We start from the raw sequence: 22,263 nt of genomic DNA, 5'->3' as shown, positions 1-22,263 counted from the left end.
TGAGAAATCTCCTGCAGCTGAACCGCTACCGCCAACAACTAGTATGTCCCCTCTTGATTGGCTGTTCCAACCTTGGCTGTCTGTTTTTGTTCCAAGAACTGTTCTTGATCCCGGCGAAGACCAAGTGACCTCGTCATCCGAGTTCCGGCCTGGTCCAGAGGAATCCAGGGACCCTGAAATTGTTATAGAGGAGCCCCTGAGGAGATCTGATAGAGCTACCCGAGGTAAGATGCCAGCTCGATATCAAGATTGAACTGTTGAATCTGAGACTTCATTTTTGGATTATCCTTCACCAGAGACATTGTATTGTTTACATCCCAATTGGGTAACAAGCCCTTCATTTTCCCCAGTTCATATGACAAGGACTCTTGGACATTTTCCCTGTTCAGCATTATATCCTCATATTCCTCAGAGACTGTATGGACTCTTAGTTTATTATTGCAATTGTGATTAACCTTTGTTTTAGGTTAACCTGCCGCCTGGAGAGTCGGACGCCGAGGACGGCTTTATTTAAAGAGGGGGTGTATGTAGTGTCCCACAGGAGCACTACTATGAAAACTATGTTTGTCTTCATGTGTTGTGTTATGCTGCCATCTACAGGTTCAGAAATGTTATGACATTGTGTTTCAGCCTATGCGGAGTGGTTTTTCTATAATGTAACAGAAGCTGGGAGGAGTTAATTAGGGAGTGGTTAGAGTGAGTGAGGGCAGTGGTGAGCTAGGAGGGGATGCAGCAGGAGGCACAGGGAAGGTGCTCCTGAGTTCAGCCATTTGGGGATTACAGAGAAAGACAGGCCTAAAGAGATCTATTGGAATAACAGCTCAAGGAGCCAGAAGAGTCCAGAAAGAGAGACTGTGAGTAGAGAGATAATAGCACTCCTGCATTTAGCATTGGGCTACACTGATTGAGCTGAATTTGGATGACATATTTGTATTGTACAATCTCCATCTTGAAAAGTAAAAGTGTGCTGCAAGCTCTCCTGATTAACTGCCACCACCGTCTCCTGTCTTCTATTTGCACTCTACACCAAGGGCACCCCAAATAACACCAGACAGGAGTCAGCCACCAAGGGAGTGCCCCGGGGGAAACAACAGTCATCATCATCATCTTGTGCAACCCCCTCATCACTGTGTGTGTGTGTCCCTGGGAGGTGGGAAGGCCTGCAAGGCAAAATACCACCGTGACACAAGACAGAGAGCCCAGTATCCACCATTTTGGGTTCCTGCATTCCCCGCCACCCACGGGCCACCACAGTAGCAGTACTGGAGTCCCCAAGCAGAGCATCAGCTGATCATCATCAGATGCTTGAGATCCTCTGCTCCAGGACTCCAGCACTGTTGCCGACGTAACTGTCCATATATGGAGAGTGACAGTGACGTGGGGGCAGAAGTCCCGGAGTCCCTGAGCAAAGCATCAGCTGATGCTCTGCTCCGGGACTCCAGTACTGCTCTGCCGACGTTGTTGTCCATATATGGACAGTGACCGTGACGTGGGCAGAAGACCCGGAGTCCCCGAGCAAAGCATCAGCTGATGCTCTGCTCCGGGACTCCAGTACAGCTCTACCGACGTCATTGTCCATATATGGACTGTGACAGTGACATGGGCAGAAGTTGTGTAGCATCCCCAGGCAGAGTATCAGCTGATGCTCTGCTCCGGGACTTCAGTACTGCTCTGCAGACGTCAATGTCCATATATGGACAGTGACAGTGACGTCAGCAGAAGTTGTGGAGTCCCTAGGTAGATCATCAGCTGATGCTCTGCTCGGGGACTGCAGCGATAGGAAACCCATGAATTGACCAAATATGGACGTCGGGAGCGGTGCTGGAGTCCGGAGCAAAGCGCTGGCTGATGCTCTGCTCGGGACTCCAGCAAAAGGCAATGTGACAGCCCCTTGCGGTCATATTCATGAACAGCACATGAAGCAAGCCCTCAGTCACGAAAACGCAGCAAAATGCAGCATGTGTGAATCCAGCCTAAGGGAGTTTTAATTTTTCAGACGGCATTCCCTGCGGTGTTCAGGGCGGATACGCTGTGCAGCTTGACACAGCGTATCCACCCAGAACACGCTGTGTGTGTGTTCGTACCCTCACAGTGGTGGTTCCAGTGGTGGAGCCCCGGGCAATCAGACATTTATGATGGATAGGTGATAAATGTCTATTCTGGGAATACCCCTATAATGTAACATTACTATTAAGTGGTAAACTTAATTCTGGTCTTCTCAATGGCCGGGATACAAGCTAACAAACCCCCAGTGCTAAAGAAAATCTCCTATACTAGCGGTAAGCCGCCATTCTGTTACAGGATATACCAGTCGGCCCAGTGCCCGATGAAGGTCATTTACGACTGAAACATCGCACTAAGCCAATGGCATTGTAACCAAAATAAAAACAAGATTTCTTCAGCTTCATACTTGTGTGCTGAATACTTATTTTTTGTTACGATTGGGTTGAGACCCTATTTGTGCACCCACCAAGTCTAGCGCGATCTGAACCTCTACGCATCTAAACCCCCAGTGATGTTTTCTGTAGAAATATCTCATTGATATGTCAGCAGTCACATAACACCATTTTAGTTATTTTGTAAGATCACTTCTTCTAATGAGACTTTTCATTAAAATTTAGATCCTTCCCACTTTTTCCCCCTTGTCCAGATTTGAGGACTAACACAATTTGTTCATGGGACTCGTTACATCTTGTTGGATGTGGTATTGCTGACTCATTTCTTACATTTTCTCTTCATGAAATGAGTGTTCAGTGAGATAACTTATCAATGTACCAGCCATGCTGCGTCTCATAGAGGCAAACAAAAACAACTGAAAATCTGACACTGTAGCTGAGAACATGTCTGAGAAAAACTGTTGGTCACGTGAAGAAACACAACAACAACAACAACAAAGCACATGTTTTTTTCCATTCCTGAAATATATAACTCTAAGACATTGTCCATAGTATTTATTTATGAGAAAGCCTTATTTCAGAGTGACAAGGAAAAAAATCCACTGCAAATCGACTGTTTGCTCCCCAGAAATACTGTCGTTGTAGATACTGTTTGTTTCCTGGTACTTCATGCCATAGTTCATACACTTTACAACTTGGTGGTGGCTGGAGGGTTACAGTTTAACTCCAGGATCACACACAGTTTTGATGCAGTTTTTGGTTCAGTTTTAGTCAAAGATAGAAGTGAATCCAAAAGGAAGGAAAGGTATGACGACGAAAATACCGATGCATGTCCTTAATAAAAACTGCATCAAAACTATGAGCGTGATCCTGGCCTAAATCTTATGTTTTGCTTCATTTTGCATATGTAAAGTTGATCTGTTAATCTGGGAGTGATTTGATAGTAGAGACAAATGATGCTCTTCTGATGTCCAGTTGTGGTCTTAGAAGGCATATATAAATCATTATCTTTGGGTAATATTTATCTGTTATCTAGTTTTATTTTTCAGTGGTCGCTGCTTGGCTGCTTTTTAGCTCCTCTCCAGTACAGCCAAGAGCAGACATACCCTATGTGCCACCTGGGCAGCTGAACACGGGCGCTGTAGAGAAGTAGGCCAATAGCTAACTTAGAAGGAAAATAATGCTGTCTATCACTTTCCCTCCATGGCTCACAATTACTGGTGATCTAAGACTAGCATTGGCTAGGAAGCTACTTCAGATTTCTTTGCGATGGTCTCAAAGTAACTCTTAGCTTTTTCTACCTTAGTCAAACACTTCAGTTGTGATGAGAGTTGCAGTGATGTTGTCATTTTACCATGACTTCCAGCTGACCCTTTGTCTGCATGGAGCCCTAGCCTAACATTGGGTTCCATTTAATGCCCCCTGCGGTTTGTGTCCACCCTTGATGACAGCACTGCTATGATCATTCACTTTATCTTTGATGCATTGTCTAATTAGAGTCTAAGATAGTCTAAAAACCACCTCCTGAAACCTTTTTTCATCAGTGGCTCAACATACTTTGCCCTGCAGCTTCACCAACTAAATCCTAGGAGAGGCCACCAATGTTCTTTGCCTCTTGTGTGGCAGTCTCCATCTGAGACATCAAGTCTGCAGAAAAATGTTATCAGGCTCCATATAACTGGGTAGATTTATACACTACAATATTTAGTGCAACACAATTCATTTTTAATGCAAGACTGTACTTTTCATGTGTAAATGAGCCAAAGAAATCAATACGTAATTTCATTAATGATAATTGATGCCATTGTAATTAAAAGTACTTTGAAAAAAATTGTCTCTATTGTGATGACCACTATTTGTAAAACATATTTTTCAGTTTTAGATTTTTCTTGTGTGTCTTTCTTTTTGTTTTGTTCTTTAGGATCTGGATAAGTGCCATGTCACATAGGCTTCTACCTGGTCTTATTTCTGTCTCTTTTATACCAAAGATCTGCAACCTATGCGAATAAAGAACAACTTTGGGAGCAAGAATAGAAGAAGAAGAAGGATTCTCCAGGGATTTGACAGCTACAACATCTAATAGTCCAGACACTTGTGTCTAGCACAAAACTACAAGATCATTTGAATTCTCACATGACCAGAAGCAGAAGACTGAGCAAAGATAAGTCTGTCTGGTAATCTGGCAACTGTCAGGTCCCATTGATATCAGGTTAAAGAAATTGCATTGTACATGTATATTTATATGTATGTGTCTGTGTTTGTACATCATTTAACTTCACTTCATTTCATTTTGTTTATATCTCCTGAAGCAGCCCGAGAGTGAAGAAATACTGCAGATCTAGAACACAATGTACCTTAGGAAGCCTTTTTTAAGGTTTGCTACCTAGAAGTTGGATATCTGCTTTAAAGGGAACCTGTCACTAGATTTTAGGGCACTATACCTCTAGCATGTCATTATACTGCTGGTGTTTAGCGTCCTAAATACGAATCCTCTCAAAACTCTTAGTTTTAGCAATTTGTCTGAAAATATGTTTTAATACATCGTGGGCTGTGTGAAAATGACCAGAGAAGAGTTCTGAGATGAGTCCAGGTGTACCGTCCCCTGCTTCATCTGAGCACTGAGCATGTGCAGAATGCTGTTGGATTCATCTCTGGTCTCTTCTCTGATAATTTACATTCAGCGTACGCTGTATCGCCACTTCTTATTAGACAAAATGCTAAAACTGATAATTTTGAGAGGGGCATGTTTAGAACGCTACACCCCAGTAGTATAACAACATGCTGGTGGTTTAGTGCCCTAAAATCTAGTGACAGGTTCCCTTTAAACAAACAACAAAACTTTATCTGCATAATGACATAGATTATTATATAACATATGAACATTTTAGAGATTTTAACTTTTTAATGATATTTAAAATAATGGTATGAAAATAAAGCTCTTACACGTGATGTTGACTTCTAGGGTTAATATGGTTAATGTTTAAAAGACCGGTGATACAATGTAGTCTGATTGAATTGTGCACTAATCATCTATAAGTAGAAAATCAAAATTTATGTTATGGTTCATGTCAATTATCATTAGGAATTTCTTGAATTACGTGAAAGTTTATCCTGATGAAATAAGGAAAATCAAAGCTTTGAAATGTTCATGTGTGTAATAAGGTTAAAGGGTGTATTCACAAATTTCTAGGATAAACACATTTTATGTGGACTATTCATATACGAGAAGCCAAATAAAGTGCAGCTTTGCTTTGGTATGTGAGTAGTCTAAATGGTAACAGAAATCATTTGGAAGATATTGCAGATTGCAGGGAATTAAAATGACGAAAAAAAAAAAACAAAAAGCAAAATGAATCAGTATCTGGCCAATTTCAAAGGTCAATATCACCACAAGTTTTAATGTAGCACCTGGTATGAGCAGTACATTTTGATTCATGTCCTGCAGTGTACCATCATCGGAGCTTGTATTATGGCATAAAGTAGAGTAGCCCTTCACTGATTCTCCCCCATGCTGCTGACAGGAGATAAAGACACTGGAAATAAAGTAACAAATAATTTTAAGGTGAACTACAAAATGGCCAAAAATGGTCAAAAATAGACAACTACTTTTTTGAACCACTTTTTTTATTGAAAAAAAATCAAGAAAAATAAACTATTTATCCTTACGAGGACCCAGGCAGTTTTAGCCTTAACGGGAATCTTTCATGATGGCAGACTTCTTTAAAATATGTCAGCGAGTGCTGAATGGAACATCAAACCTCTTACCTAAACTTTCTTCTGAAACACTGCGCACACACTATGGAACAGTTAAAACACGCACTATTTTTATGTCATCATAGCCCTGGGATGACATAGGAAGCATTTGGCACTTCTGTCAAGCTAAGCTGGGCAGGATTAACTCTATGATCACAGGACAGTTCCCTCTTTAAGACACGCTAAGCGCACAATTATCAATTACATGTGGAAGATTAAAATGTTTTTGTGAAAGTGTATAGGAGTAATAACAGCTCAGCCACAACGTGCTAGACCACGCAAACTCCCAAAGTAGGACCACCAACTACGTAAAAATCACCTATCCTCTGTTGTATCACTTAATACAGAATTTCAAACTGCCTTTGGATGTGACATTGGCACAAGAACTGTACATCAGGAGATTCATGGAATGGGTTTCCATGGTCGAGCAGCTGCACACAAGCCTAGGATCACGATGCGCAATGCCAAGCATCGGCTGGAGTGGAGTAAAGAACACCGCCACTGGACTCTGAAACAGTGGAAATGTGATCTCTGAAGTGATGAATCAAGTTTCAAGATCATGCAGTTGGATGGAGGAATCTGGGTTTGATGGGTGCCATGAGAATGCTGCATACCGGTAGGGCCTACTGTAACATTTAGTGGTGGATGGATAATGGTATGAGACTGCTTAGGGCAAGGAGCTGTTTGGGCAAGGAGCTTATTTCCAGTAAAGAGTAATGGTAATGCCAAGGCATATAAAGACATTTTAGACAATTGTATGTTGTAACAGTTTGACTTTTCGCCTGTGCCCAAAGCAAGGTCCATAAAGACATAGTGTGATGAGTTTCGTTTGGAGGAACTCGAGTGGCCTGTACATAGCCTTGATCTCAACCCCATCAGACAGCTTTGAAATGCATTGGAACACCGATTGCAATCTGGCCATTCAATCCCAACATCACCTGATGTCACAAATGCTCTGTCGGCTGAATGAGTATATCGTGGTTAGAATTTAGGGGGCATCTAACTGGTGACAGGTTCCTTTTAAGGCAGAGGTCATATGTAAAAAGTACTGATTATGACGGCAAGGTTTATATGTGAAGAGTACTGAATACGGAGCTTATTTATATGTACATTACATATACACTATTTTATTTGGTTACTTTATGGCGATTGTATAGTTACTTTTACAAACGCTTCTTTAATTGACCATATACATTGTAGTGATATTATTATAGCGATGCATTTTGTAATTTTTTGGTTATAGATATTCCACATCGGTGATGTCCCCTTTTGTTGCATAGTTTCCACACTGAGTGCTTCTAAATCTTTCAATAAAATATAATATTAGGCCAAAAACAATCATAGTATTTGAAGTATTACTGTAAACAAAACTATCCTTCATGCATATCTTCTATGTGAAAAAGTAATTGCACCTTGAAAATAATTTGTTACCTCACATATCTCTTTAAATTAGGGAATTTATTAGATGCTCTAAAACAAGTTGGTAGGTGCGATTTCATCCACAGGACAGACCCCCCCTAACTCGGCTGTAAGAAGGCGGAATGTAAATCCGAGCCAGCTCCTCATCACCTTTATTAGAAAAAAGTAGGGAAATTAGTGACATTATCCCTCTTGACCAATCAACCAAGAAGTTTACAGCGATTTACATATAAATGTGTGAGAGAGAAAGAGTCAAAGAGAAGGTACAAACAGGGTAGAAACACCTACAATAAAGGCAGAAAAAGTGGAAAACAACCTGAAAAACAATTTTGTTATAAACAATCCGATTTTTATTAGAACTGCCAGCAGATGGCAGTGTTATTACCATTGTAGATACAGTCATTACACTATGTTCATATAGAACTTTCAGCAACGTTTTAAATATGTTCATAGCAGGTTGATGGGAGATACCGTAACAATGAGCTGTTCAAACAGTAAGGCCTCATGCACACGACCATAGAGGTGTGCACGGTCCGTGATTACGGCACGGACGGGCCGCGAAGTGTTATCTGCGAGCCATCCGCAATCACAGACAATGTACACACAAAATGTGCATTGACTTCAATTAGCCCGGACCACAATTGCGGACCGACTCAGAAAATGAACACAGTTGTGTGCATTGGACCATAGGATAGCATGTGTTCTATACTATCCGTAATTGCGGCTCTACAATTGCAGATAGTATACGGTCGCAAATGCACGGTCGTGTGCATGAGGCCTAACAAAAAAATTGTGACTGAAGAAGTGCTGAAAAGCATGAACTATATCAAGATCTTTAAAACGTCATAAATAAGTTTATCTGTATAAATGATATATTAATACGCTGCCTGTTATCATTTTTGTTTATGATCTGTAATGATATGTAAAACTAGTTCTTTGTACGACACTTCTATCAGATGTCATTTTTTTTCTCTCATACTGTAAAGGATCGTAACAGAATCCTTCCGTCTGTTCTGGGAAGTGTTACGTTGCAGTCTGCTGTGGTCAGGTGTGAGTGTAACACAGGCCTAAGTAAAGAGACTTTGTTTTTGCCATCAACTCCTAGTCTTCATTACGTCTCTTCACGACTACCCTGCACGCATTGACCATCCGGGCATACATTACAAACAGGTCTCTGTATTGACCTTTGATATATTTATGTATAGTTACTAGGTCACCCCTCAGACATTTTTCTTTTTTTAAATAACCACAATTTTGAGAATCTTTCGGGATACTGCAGTCCACCCATTCCATTTATTACTTTGGTTGCCTGCCTTTGAACCCACTCCAGTTCCAAACTGTCTTTCATGTGCACTGGCGCCCAAAACTGTGCACCATATTTAATGTGAGCTATGTCCTCGTCACGCGCATCTATGCTACTTTTGACTATTTATTTTGTCAGGGGCGTAGCTAGGGGGGGCAGGTGGGGCATGTGCCCGGGCGCAACCCGATGGTAGGGAAGGGGGGGCGCCGATGAGCAGCTGATCGCTGCTGACAGGCGCCCCGTATGTCGGACACCTGCAGCAGCTTAGGAAGAGCCAGGACATTACGGCGTTCTGACTGGGGTCTGTGACGGCCAGGAAGTGGACCAGTCCATTCACCTGACCTCACGTCAGTGACATGAGGTCAGATGACAGGTCAGGGGACAGGTCCACTCCCGTGCTGCAGCCTCCCAGCATCTGCTAATACTCTGTGCTCTGCTGTGCCGAGAAGCAGAGAGGAAGCTCCGCCCACACACATACCGTCCTGACCTGTGATGCTGTCAGCAAGGAGACATGGTGAGTGTCTGTGTGTGTGTGTGTGTGTGTGTGTGTGTGTGTGTGTGTGTGTAGTGTGTAATGTGTGTCTCTGTGTTTGTATGTGTATATGTTACAGTGTGTGTGTGTGTGTGTGTGTGTGTGTGTGTGTCTGCATGTGTTTGTCTCTTACATCTACTACATTATCCGTGGTGTTACATTGTTACATAGGACTGCAGGTAACATCTACTACATTATCTGTACTGTGTGCTAAATTACAATCTCAGCTCTGCTACACAGTACAGATAATGTAGTAGATGTTACCTGCAGTCCTATGTAACACCACAGGTAACACAGAGATAACTCTCTAAATACAGATAGTAGTGCTACCTGCAGTCCTATGTAACACTACAGATAACACAGTGATAACTCTGATTACAGATAATGTAGTAGTTGTTGCCTGCAGTCCTATGTAACACCACAAGTAACACATTGTGCTAAATTACAATCTCAGCTCTGCTACAATGTGTTATCTGTGGTGTTACATAGGACTGCAGGCAACAGCTACTACATTATCTGTACTCAGAGAGTTATCACTGTGTTATCTGTGGTGTTACATAGGACACAGGTAACACTACTATCTGTATTTAGAGAGTTATCTGTGTTATCTGTGGTGTTACATAGGACTGCAGGTAACATCTACTACATTATCTGTGCTGTGTACATATGTGCCTGTGTGCGTATATATTGGTCTGTTTGTGAATGTGTCTTTGTGCTTATATATATGTGCCTTTTATGTATTTGTATATGTCCCTGTCTGTGTATTTATCTGCCGGTGTGTGTGCATATATATATATATATATATATATATATATACATATATACATGTATATATACATATATATATATATATATATATATATATATATATATACAGTGAATTAAATAAGTATTTGATCCCTTGCTGATTTTGTAAGTTTGCCCACTGTCAAAGTCATGAACAGTCTAGAATTTTTAGGCTAGGTTAATTTTACCAGTGAGAGATAGATTTTATATATATATATATATATATATATATATATATATATATATATAAAAATAAAAAAAATCACATAGTCAAAATTATATATATTTATTTGCATTGTGCACAAAGAAATAAGTATTTGATCCCATACCAACCATTAAGGCCTCATGCACACGACCGTAGTGTTTTTCTGGTCCGCAAATTCCAGGACCGTGTTCCGTGAAATGTCATCCGCAGTTCATCCGTATGTCCTCCGCAGTTCATCCGTATGTAATCCGCAAAATGCGGATGAAAAAAAAAAAGCCTAGGTAAAACATGATGACGACAGAACTCATTCCCGGTCGTCGCCTAGCAACACTTCCGCAAATCCGCAAAACTGCGGATGACACACGGAGGTGTATCCGCAATTTCCACGGGCCCATTGACTTCTATTGGCATGTCCGCACCGCATTTGCGGCCCATAATAAGACATGTCCGGAGTTTCTGCGGCACGGATGTGCGGACATGCGGAGAGCCGTGAAAACACGGATAGTGGGTATGGCCACATAGAAATGAATGGGTCCGCAATTAACCCGTGGATTTGCGGTTGAATTGCGGACGCAAAAACACGGTCGTGTGCATGAGGCCTAAGAGTTCAGCCTCCTCCAGACCAGTTACACGCTCCAAATCCACTTAGTGCCTGCATTAAAGACAGCTGTCTTAAATGGTCACCTGTATAAAAGACTCCTGTCCACAGACTCAATTAATCAGTCTGACTACAACATGGGCAAGACCAAAAAGCTTTCTAAGGATGTCAGGGACAAGATCATAGACCTGCACAAGGCTGGAATGGGCTACAAAACCATAAGTAAGACGCTGGGTGAGAAGGAGACAACTGTTGGTGCAATAGTAAGAAAATGGAAGACATACAAAATGACTGTCAATCGACATCGATCTGGGGCTCCATGCAAAATCTCACCTCGTGGGGTATCCTTGATCCTGAGGAAGGTGAGAGCTCAGCCGAAAACTACACGGGGGGAACTTGTTAATGATCTCAAGGCAGCTGGGACCACAGTCACCAAGAAAACCATTGCTAACACATTACGTCGTAATGGATTAAAATCCTGCAGTACCCGCAAGGTCCCCCTGCTCAAGAAGGCACATGTACAGGCCCGTCTGAAGTTTGCAAATGAACATCTGGATGATTCTGAGAGTGATTGGGAGAAGGTGCTGTGGTCAGATGAGACTAAAATTGAGCTCTTTGGCATTAATTCAACTCGCCGTGTTTGGAGGAAGAGAAATGCTGCCTATGACCCAAAGAACACCGTCCCCACTGTCAAGCATGGAGGTGGAAACATTATGTTTTGGGGGTGTTTCTCTGCTAAGGGCACAGGACTACTTCGCCGCATCAATGGGAGAATGGATGGAGCCATGTACCGTCAAATCCTGAGTGACAACCTCCTTCCCTCCACCAGGACATTAAAAATGGCTCGTGGGTGGGTCTTCCAGCATGACAATGACCCGAAACATACAGCTAAGGCAACAAAGGAGTGGCTCAAAAAGAAGCACATTAAGGTCATGAAGTGGCCTAGCCAGTCTCCAGACCTTAATCACATCGAAAACTTATGGAGGGAGCTGAAGATCTGAGTTGCCAAGCGACAGCCTCGAAATCTTAATGATTTACAGATGATCTGCAAAGAGGAGTGGGCCAAAATTCCATCTAACATGTGTGCAAACCTCATCATCAACTACAAAAAACGTCTGACTGCTGTGCTTGCCAACAAGGGTTTTGCCACCAAGTATTAAGTCTTGTTTGCCAAAGGGATCAAATACTTATTTCTCTGTGCACAATGCAAATAAATATATATAATTTTGACAATGTGATTTTCAGTTTTTTTTTTTTTACTATAATCTATCTCTCACTGGTAAAATTAACCTAGCCTAAAAATTCTAGACTGTTCATGTCTCTGACAGTGGGCAAACTTACAAAATCAGCAAGGGATCAAATACTTATTTCCTTCACTGTATATTTATATGTCTGTACATCTATATATTTACCTGTATGTATGTATTCCAGATGTGTGTATGTATATTTGCCTGTATTTCTAAATATCTGTCTTTATGTATGTACAGTATATATGTTCCAGCGTGTCCATATATGTAGTTTATTTTTGGTTTGTGTAGGGGGCGGCAATAGAGAGTCCCGCACAGGGCGCCATCCAACCTAAGGCCGGCCCTGGCTGTCACCGACCCTAGTCAGAAGAAACTCCGCCGCTGCCTGCGCCGCATGACCTCCTAGGCTCCTCCGGTAAGTCACACCAGGCATAGCGGAGAGTGGTAGCGGTAGGCTACCGCTCACCGATCTGTTCACAGTGTGGGGCTAAGTACAAGGGGGGGAGTGTGGCGCTATTTAAAAGGGGGGGAATGTGGCACTATTTACAGGGGGGGGGGGAGTGTGGCGCTATTTACAAAGGGGCAGCGGGCTGTGTATGGCACTATCTACAAGGGGGGGAGTGTGCCGCTATCTACTAGGAGGGAGGCAGGCTGTGTGTGGCACTATCTACAAGGGGGGCTGTGTGTGGCACTATCTACAGGGGGCTGTGTGTGGCACTATCTACAAGAGAGGGGCTGTGTGGCGCTATCTACAGAGGGCTGTGTGTGGCTTCTTTAATTTATTTTCTTTTAATTTATTTTTTATGTTAATTACATTATAGAACTACATCGCTTGTAAAATGTAGAAATGCTTTTATAGTCGAGTTACATTAAAAAAATTGTGAAAAAAAAACTACATCTCATTGATTGGTAGGGAAAGAAAACATGGCGAGGGGGAGGGAGATGTCGGGAAATAAGTTGGGGGGGGGGGGCACCAATCTGAATCTTTGCCCCGGGTGCAAGAGAACCTAGCTACGCCTCTGATTTTGTATTCCAACGCATTATAGTTTGTGCACAGAAAATATATAGGTAGCTGTTAAGGCGTTCCTATTTCAGGGCAGCCCTAGGGTGCACGATCACACTTTGTCTTATGATGCTTGATGTTAGGTCATCACATGGTGAGAAGGAGAAAAAACTGTTCTAAAACTCTGGTTAGCTGCTATTTTCACTCTTATTTGATAGATGACGCTGAGGATCAGACTGGCAAGGAGGGCCAAGGAACCCTCTAGTTGACTCCAATTCTTACACTATAATGAGGCTATGCCCAGAGGTGTAACTTGAAGTTACTGGGCCCCAATGCAAAATCTGTAACAGGCCCCTATGTACTATGTGCCTTATATAATACTGGCGTCTTCATATGTGGCACAGGGGCCTTTAAGCCCTCTTCGTCACCAGGGCCCGGGTACTCAGCCGTAGCATTCAGCAGAGAACACCCCCACTTCGAGATCACTTGTTTATGTCACAAACTATTAACGTTTATGATGAAATGATCTGGGTGCAATGATAACCCCAAAAATGATTGTACAATCAAAAGTGTGCATTTGTATGTTCTGTGGAGCTGGAGTGTGGGCAGAGGCGTAGCTATAGAGGGCACAGAGGTTGCAGTTATACCTAGGCCCTGGATCCTAAGGGGACTCAAAAGGTCCCTCTGCCATATAAACGGAGACCAGAACTGTAGAGTACACATTACAGCTGGAGGGCCCTTTTTCAGATTTTACTTTGGGGCCCAGGAGCTGTGTGGGCTCTCACTATCACTTGGTGGGCCAGTATACCCCAGTATGACACTGATGAAGACCTTTGAGAATTACTCATTCCTTACAAGTTTGCTTTTTGTAAACCTGCCATTATTCTAGGACATGACATAGAACATGGATAGAAAACACATAAAGTTGTGCTGCTGTGTTGCAAAACACCAATAAGTGAACACAAAAATTGCTTGCAGGATTAGTCTGTCCCAGTGGTAAACTGTCATGTGCAGCTTGCCTTCAATAAGTGGAAATATTCCTATTATTGTACATATAAATAACAATGAGAGAAAGACTTTGTAGCATTTTCCTCAATGCCGCTTGCCAGGAGATCTCTCTTGAGTAGCTATTATCTGGGTCTGTAAGAGGCTTTGGCCTAGAAAGTGGGATTTTACTCATTTTAAAATGTTCTGCACAGTTTTATGAAGACATCTTCAACAAAAGGAAGCCAACAGATTGTGCCAAATGGACTTAGCACACATTTTAAATATGTGCTTTAAATTATTGCAGCCTCATTGCATATTCATTCATGGAAATATGAGGATGTGCCATAGTGCAGTTGGCAGTGTCTGAAACTTTGTAATGAAAATGTGTTAAGCTGCAACTATGCCTAGATGGGGTTACACAAAGCCATTAAGCCTGTGTTACTGGGAATCTCATCAAGGTTGAGGAACCCCTTACCCCATTATATTCCTTGCAGGTAAGATAATTAGCTATATATATGTGCATCTAGTAAGTCTGACTTATCGTGCACCCCATTTATTAGAAACACCCTTTTAATATTTAACTTTTTTCCCCTAAGAAGATATAAAGAGGAATATGATGAAATTCTTATTATCAGTAGCATATGATGTTAGTGTTCATTAAAAAAATTATGTATTTTAAGCAATGACCTGAAACGTACTCAAGGCTACATTCAGACAACCATCATGCGGGCACATTTTAGAATCCATATTACGCCGCAATACCCAGAAATTCCACCATTCTGCTGAACCAGACTTAGATCAGTGTAGAATCTTATGGTGATCTAAGTCTGGAAGAAAGATTTATTGTAAGCAATAACCTGAAATGTATTCAAGGTTATTTTCAGGCAGCCGCAATATAGGTGCATCAGGTGTTTGCATTAGGCCAGGATCACACACACAGCTTTGATGCACTTTTTGTGACAGTTTTTGGCTCAGATTTTGAAGCCAAAGCCAAAAGTGGATCCAAAAGGAAGGAAAAGTATAAAGAAAAAACTGATGGATCTCCTTTTTTTGTGTCCACTTTTGGGTTTGGCTAAAAAATCTGAGCCTAAAACTGCCACAAAAACTGTATCAAAACTGTGTGTGTGATCTTCTACTGACCCTGACTTAGATCACTTTAGGATCCCATGGTGACCTAAGTCCAGTTCAGCAGAACTGCAGAAGGTCCCGTTATTGCAACTGCAATGCTGATGCTAAAATTAACCTGTACTGTGGCTGCTTGAAAGCAACTTAAAGGCCTGATTCAGACGAACGTGTCCGTTTTGCGTCCGCCCCCAAAAAAATTCATGCATTTCAGTTCCGTATGGTATTAGTGTGCTTTCCGTGTGGCCTCAGTGTTCCTGTTTTTGTTTCTTTTCTTCTAATTTCTTTAGCAACTTGTGCGTGAAAAACACCTACAGCACACAGATGTCGTCCGAGTGCTGTCCATGTTTTTCACGCAACAATTAACTTTAATGGGCGACGCGGTCTGCAGAAATGGACCAAAATAGTACATGTGAGTTTCGCGCAACAGACATATGCTGCAAGAAAAACCATGCACGTGTGAATAGCCCCATTAAATTGCATAGGTCCTTTTGCACATGGACGTACAATACGCTCGTCTGAATAAGGCCAATATACAATCTTATATATATATATATGGTGATATTTCACCTTAAATAATGTTTTTGACTGGTGTGCACAGTGGGCTCCTAGGCATGCATTGGGTCCCCCTCTGTACACTTTGTTCATCTATATTATTGCACGATATGCTGTTGCCTAAACTCGATCTTTCGGAACCAATGTTTGATATATGATATATCCATACATTTTAAGATGTTTAAATATGCTTTCATCTACAATGTTTCTGCCATTCTATTCTGTAATGTAGTAAATATGTATATATATTCTCTTACTGCTAATAGCGCTCCTGTATACATACCGCTTTCTATTCTTGGATATGGGCAATTGCGGATGCCTTGCCCTATTCCAAGATGGATGCGGTGGTCTGTGATTGTTGTGCGCATGCGCGGGGCGGGGGGCCGTTCATCACGTAGTCCACGGCGCAACATGGACTTGGGCTCTGTGCAGCTGCGCACTGCTCACTTCCGGACGCCGTGTACTGCGTGATTGAGGTGCCACCTCTCCTCGTGCAGGCGCCAGCTGAACATCCTACGGACAAGTAAGTGAGGTACACCGTTCAGCTGTGTACCCCTTATTTAAACCCCCTGATCACGCTCTTTCAGCACCCCCTGACGAAGCCAGGTGCGAAACGCGCGTTGGGGTGCTCTGACAGTGTTGTGGCAGTGGAATGGCGCATGGTGGGTCTTTTGCTATGCGTGTCTTGAGGTCTCAATGAGGTTTTCTCTATGATTGTTACTTTACAAAAATAATTTTTGTGGCCATTTTATAGGCCCTTGTTATGGTGTTTATTATCATTATACATACTTTATAGTCGATGATATTGTTATACTACCATTGTTTGCCCTGCCTCATATTCAACACTGTCTATTTTCTGTGTACTGTTGTACATTGTTTTTATGGGTGGTAATTTTTAAAGTGTCTTGATCAACTGTGCTGTTTGTCTTTAATAAAGTCATTTTGTATTTTTTCCAAAGATACGTTTGATCTTGTCTTAATATAGCATATGGGGATAACTTTTTGGTGTTTCTATGCATGGGGTCCCATATATGCAACTCTATTCATTGATATATGACCTTGAATTTATAGGTATTCTTTTTCGGCTTAATCAAAGGCTGTGTTAACCTTTGTTGTAATTTTTTTTAAATTTATGTATTATTGCATGAGAACATTTTTTCTAATACATCTTTATTAAAAATGTTGCTTTTTTGAGATGTAGCTACTATGCATCCATTTTGCATACAAGCTGCATCTCGGAGCTTTAACCCGAATCCGTCAGTCTAGCTGACTGAATCTGTGCTCAGAGTGACTCCTGCGTGCATCTGACACACTGGATCACCATACTAATGATCAATTTTAAGTTCCATTTAGTCAATTGGTCAGTGAAAAAATTGGACAGCTCACTGATGCTTATCCGAGTGAGATCCAATTTTCACTGATGGCTTGCTAGGAGTTGCTGAAAAAAAAAGAGTCAGTTTTTTTTGACGGACATGAAAAACTGATGATCACTGATGCTATACTGACGTTAAAAACAGATACACGTAATGCACTCTCACATACTAGTAATACTGATTAAACTCTGATGTAAAATCGTCAGTTTTTCCCAGAAGAAACACCGATAAGTTGTACAACTCTCGTCTGAATACAGCCTAAGGCCAGATTCAGACAAACGCGTGCAGACTCGGACGTGAAAAATGGCCGTATTTCACATTTGAGTTGCACCAGTGCGGGACCCTTTTTCACGGATCCCTCAATAGAAAACAGAAGAAAATAGGACATGTTCTATTTTTCAACTGACCCATCACCCGGCTGTGTGAACGGTCCCATTGAAATACATGAGTCCGTGTGACATCTGTTGTTTTAACGGCCGTCACACAGACGTACACTACCGTTCAATAGTTTGGGGTCACCCAGACAATTTTGTGTTTTCCATGAAAACTCACACTTATATTTATCAAATGAGTCAAATGAAATAATAATTTTCTCCTTCAAACTTTGCTTTCGTCAAAGAATGCTCCATTTGCAGCAATTACAACATTGCAGACCTTTGGCATTCTAGCTGTTAATTTGCTGAGGTAATCGGGAGAAATTTCACCCCATGCTTCCAGAAGGCCCTCCCACAAGTTGGATTGGCTTGATGGGCACTTTTTGCGTACCATACGGTCAAGATGCTCCCACAACAGCTCTATGGGGTTGAGATCTGATGACTGCGCTGGCCACTCCATTACAGATAGAATACCAGCTGCTTGCTTCTTCCCTAAATAGTTCTTGCATAATTTGGAGGTGTGCTTTGGGTCATTGTCCTGTTGTAGGATGAAATTGGCTCCAATCAAGCGCTGTCCACAGGGTATGGCATGGCATTGCAAAATGGAGTGATAGCCTTCCTTATTCAAAATCCCTTTTACCTTGTACAAATCTCCCACTTTACCAGCACCAAAGCAACCCCAGACCATCACATTACCTCCACCATGCTTGACAGATGGCGTCAGGCACTCTTCCAGCATATTTTCAGTTGTTCTGTGTCTCACAAATGTTCATCTGTGTGATCCAAACACCTCAAACTTCGATTCGTCTGTCCATAACACTTTTTTCCAATCTTCCTCTGTCCAATGTCTGTGTGCTTTTGCCCATATTAATCTTTTCCTTTTATTAGCCAGTCTCAGATATGGCTTTTTCTTTGCCACTCTGCCCTGAAGGCCAGCATCCCGGAGTCGCCTCTTCACTATAGACGTTGACTCTGGCGTTTTGCGGGTACTATTTAATGAAGCTGCCAGTTGAGGACCTGTGAGGCGTCTATTTCTCAAACTAGACTCTAATGTACTTGTCTTGTTGCTCAGTTGTGCAGCGGGGCCTCCCACTTCTCTTTCTACTCTGGTTAGAGCCTGTGTGTGCTGTCCTCTGAAGGGAGTAGTACACACCGTTGTAGGAAATCTTCAGTTTCTTGGCAATTTCTCGCATGGAATAGCCTTCATTTCTAAGAACAAGAATAGACTGTCGAGTTTCACATGAAAGCTCTCTTTTTCTAGCCATTTTGAGAGTTTAATCAAACCCACAAATGTAATGCTCCAGATTCTCAACTAGCTCAAAGGAAGGTCAGTGTGTAGCTCCTCTAAACAGCAAAACTGTTTACAGCGGTGCTAACATAATTGCACAAGGGTTTTCAAGTGTTTTCTAATCATCCATTAGCCTTCTAACACAGTTAGCAAACACAATGTACCATTAGAACACTGGAGTGATGGTTTCTGGAAATGCGCCTCTATACACCTATGTAGATATTGCATTAAAAACCAGATGTTTGCAGCTAGAATAGTCATTTAGCACATTAACAATGTATAGAGTGTATTTCTGATTAATTTAATGTTACCTTCATTGAAAAAAACTGTGCTTTTCTTTCAAAAATAAGGAAATTTCTAAGTGACCCTAAACTTTTGAACGGTAGTGTATACTACAGTCTTCTGAATTTTGCCGTAGGGTGCATTAAGAAGTGTAGCAGGTGCATTGGCTCGTGAAATTTCCAATTAGATGAATGAAACTGATTTTCACTTGCAAAAAAATTCTGCAACAAACTCTTCCGCTTGTAAATCCACCCTTAGCCCCTACCCGCACGAGTCAGTAACTACAAGTCATCACGGGAGGTTACTTCCCTCACGACGACATATAGTTACTGAGTTGTTTCCAGTGCACACTGTCGGCGACAGCTGACACTCCACTCTTGCCGGCCAGCGGTCCTTTGCCGTTGATTTCAGCAATTAGCCCCTTAAATGCGGAAATTGTTTGTGATCGCCGCTATTTAGGGGTTTCTAGCATATCGCCAGACCACGGTCTGAAATTGCGGGGTTTGCCGATAGTAAGCAAGGCAAACGGAAGCCAAACAATGTCTGCCATGGACAGAAGCCCATCAGGACCAACCTCCGGCTGGTCCTGATAGGCTTCCTGTCAGAGTGACAGGAAGTCACTGTGTCGTTCCCGATTCACACTGTCGGCGACAAGGTGTGCATCGGGAACCGGGAGTTCAGCTGTCCCCGACACCTGACACTCCAGTGTTGCCGATCAGCTGCTCATCGCTGCTGATTTCGGCAATTAACCCCTTTAATGTGGCGATCAATTGCGATCGCCGCATTCAGGGGGTTTGTAGCACATCGGCAGCCCCCATGCAATTGTGGGGGTTACCGATGCTTGTGATGGCATCAGGAGGCCAGACAACGGCCTCCTAGTCAGCCATGTATGGAAGCCTATGAGGACAAGCCTCTGTGACGTCACACTGACAGTTGGAATACATTACACTACCTAGGTATTCTAGCAGCGATCAGAGCTGCAGGTAAAAAAAGTAAAAAAAAAAGTTTTTTTTCCTATAATAAGCCTTTTATTATAGGAAAAAAATGAAAACGTTAAAACAGTACACATATTGGGTATTACCGCGTTTGTAACAACCCAAACTATAAAACTATAATGTTATTTTTCCCGCACGGTGAACACCGCAAACAAAATAAATTAAAAACTATGCCAGCATCGCTACTTTTTGGTCAGCACCCCTCCCAAGATATAGAATAAAAAGTGATCAAAAAGTCGCATGTACCCCAAAATAGTACAAATAAAAACTACAACTCGTCTCGCAAAAAACAAAACCTCCCAAAGCTTTTTTGATTAAAAAATAAAAAAGTTATGGCTCTCAGAAGAATGTAATAAAAAGTGATCAAGAAGTTGTATGTACCATAAAATGGTACCAATAAAAGCTACAGCTCGTTCCGCCAAAAATAAGCCCCCAGACCGCTCAATCGACCAAAAAAATAAAAGTTATGCCTCTCAGAATGTGATGATACAAAACAATTTAAAACAAATATAAAAAACCTATATAAATTTGGTATCACCGTAATCGTATTGAGATGCAGAATAAAACTAAGTTGTCGTTTTTACTGCATGGTGAAAGGCGTAAAAACAAAACCCCAAAAACAACGGAGGAATCACAGTTTTTTCCAATTTCAGCCCGCAAATAATTTTTGTTCAGTTTCCCAGTACATTATATGGTAAATTCACCGAGTGAAAGAACGATTAAAAGAAAATTGTATTATTGTTTCATTAAAATATGGCTCAACCAGCCACTATGTCCAAAGAACAGGCAAAAGCAAGTGGTAAGCGAAAGGAGAGGTGTCCAAGGGTGATAGGTATATTACACCCAGAGACCACCTTTCCCACCTTTCTCTGTGTAAAACGTTTACTAGGCAAATACATAGAATCCATACAACTTCATGTGATTATTTGTTGAGCATGACTCCTTTCCAATACTTCTATGTAGGTACTGTGTGTCTATAAGAGAAAAGGATGTCAGACACTTACCTTGTCTCTGCATCGGCTGTGTTGTGTAGTATCGGCCTGTATCTAAGGAGCCGCGTGTAGCTCCTCCTCGTTACTATGGACGCTTTGTCGTCCAGGCACTCTCATTGGTCACCAGTAGGTAGGCTCGCCGCCTCCGGCACGTCAGATTTGTCGTGTGGAATGCGGATTGGCGGCTGGCCGGTGTGACAATTTTAGAGAGGCGGGCTCTTGACCTTAAAGGTCCGTGGTTTCCTGGGCGCATGTGCGGCCATTACATCCGTATCGTACACGCGCCGGGAGGCTATAATCAGCACATAAACAGTGCTATCCGGTGCTTATATAAAATCAATGTTTCAATGAATCCCTGATGAAGTATCACGCTGTTGGTGATACGGAAGCGCGTGGGATCAATTGACTTCTGTGGCAAGGGTGTAGCGAACATTTATAAAACAATTAGGGAAAGGTGGTCTCTGGGTGTAATATACCTATCACCCTTGGACACCTCTCCTTTCGCTTACCACTTGCTTTTGCCTGTTCTTTGGACATAGTGGCTGGTTGAGCCATATTTTAATGAAACAATAATAAAAAAAATTCTTTTAATCGTTCTTTCAGGCGGTGAATTTATAATTAATCAATTTTGAACTACATTTTTTTTTATCAATCATACTGTGAATTATACATTATATGGTACTTGTAATGTCCGTGGCTGCGCGCTGTCAGCTCCAACCTCCCCCTGACAGCCACAGCCGCGAGTCGGCAAGCGCTGGCCCCAGCCTCTTCCTCAGGAGACGCCAGCGCTCGCGTCCACTCACCTCTGCCGGATCCCGTAGGGTGCGCGCGCACGCTTGTGCCCGCTCTTAAAGGGGCAGCACACGCAACGGACCTCATGGACAAACTTTGACCTATGATTATCCTGGACTATAAGAGGGGTCCAGCCCCCTAGTTATATGCCTGAGCGTTGTTGTGTTTCCTTTGTCTGTCTATGTAAATGGTCCCCTAGTGTTTCCTGCTCCCAGTATTTCTTGTTCCTGTAACCTGTATCCTGATCTAGTGCCGTGCTTG

Source organism: Rhinoderma darwinii, chromosome 1, assembly GCF_050947455.1.
Source record: "Rhinoderma darwinii isolate aRhiDar2 chromosome 1, aRhiDar2.hap1, whole genome shotgun sequence".
In the NCBI taxonomy this organism is placed as follows: Eukaryota; Metazoa; Chordata; class Amphibia; order Anura; family Rhinodermatidae; genus Rhinoderma; species Rhinoderma darwinii.
This window is presented reverse-complemented; position numbering follows the sequence as displayed.